Here is a 1,256-nt window from a genome sequence, read left to right on the forward strand (position 1 = left end):
TAGAACTGAACTAGAACTGAACTAGAACTGAACTAGAACTGAACTAGAACTGAACTAGAACTGAACTAGAACTGAACTAGAACTGAACTAGAACTAAACAAGAACTCATCTATAAAAGGACTAGAAATGATCTGGAATAATAGAAGACATAATCGTTTCAGTGGCATGATCTTTTTCGATCAATTCATGTTAATAATAGTCAACGAAAATCATGACATTAAGTTCGTTTTAGTTAATGATAATATTAATAATATTAAGAAGATCGATGTAGTATCTTCGATTATATCGCATGTCCTTATTAAATTGTTCATTTACTTTAACTGTGAAAACTTTCAGCATTACTTCATAATGCTCTTAAATTGTTTGAATATTTACCATTAATATGAATATTTTGAGATATAAGGTCCACTATAAATGTTATTTCATTCATTACATTTCAATGATCACAAAATGAATTTATTCGTTGAGGAAATAAATTGAAAATACTCCTACAAATGTCAGCTGTTCGTATGCATAATTATAATAAGGAAATTGAAGTAGAAAATCCTATTTATAACAAAGAAAAAGTAAAATTGTAAATACTTTTTGTCTTTATTTTAGTTAAAATGACTTAATTTTGTGGAAAAAGCCAGGGGGCAGTATTATTAGGAAATTGTTTATTTATTTAGCGAAAAGTGGTGGGAGTGAGTGGGATGAAGTCTATTGAAAAATTAGGTTCTAGTTCAGTTCTAGTTCAGTTCTATTTCAGTTCTAGTTCAGTTCTAGTTCAGTTCTAGTTCAGTTCTAGTTCAGTTCTAGTTCAGTTCTAGTTCAGTTCTAGTTTAGTTCTAGTTCAGTTCTAGTTCAGTTCTAGTTCAGTTCTAGTTCAGTTCTAGTTCAGTTCTAGTTCAGTTCTAGTTCAGCTCTAGTTCAGCTCTAGTTCAGTTCTAGTTCAGTTCTAGTTCAGTTCTAGTTCAGGTTTAGATCAGTTTAGTTCAGTTTTACAATATACAGTTAAGTTCTAGATCTAGTTAAGTTCTAGTTCAGCTCTAGTTTAGTTCTAGTTCAGTTCTAGTTCAATTCTAGTTCAGTTCTAGTTCAGTTCTAGTTCAGGTTTAGATCAGTTTAGTTCAGTTTTACGATATACAGTTAAGTTCTAGATCTAGTTAAGTTCTAGTTCAGCTCTAGTTTAGTTCTAGTTCAGTTCTAGTTCAGTTCTAGTTCAGTTCTAGTTCAGTTCTAGTTCAGTTCTAGTTCAGTTCTAGTTCAGTTCTAGT

The sequence above is a fragment of the Lucilia cuprina genome, chromosome 6 (genome assembly GCF_022045245.1).
Source record: "Lucilia cuprina isolate Lc7/37 chromosome 6, ASM2204524v1, whole genome shotgun sequence".
Taxonomy (NCBI): domain Eukaryota; kingdom Metazoa; phylum Arthropoda; class Insecta; order Diptera; family Calliphoridae; genus Lucilia; species Lucilia cuprina.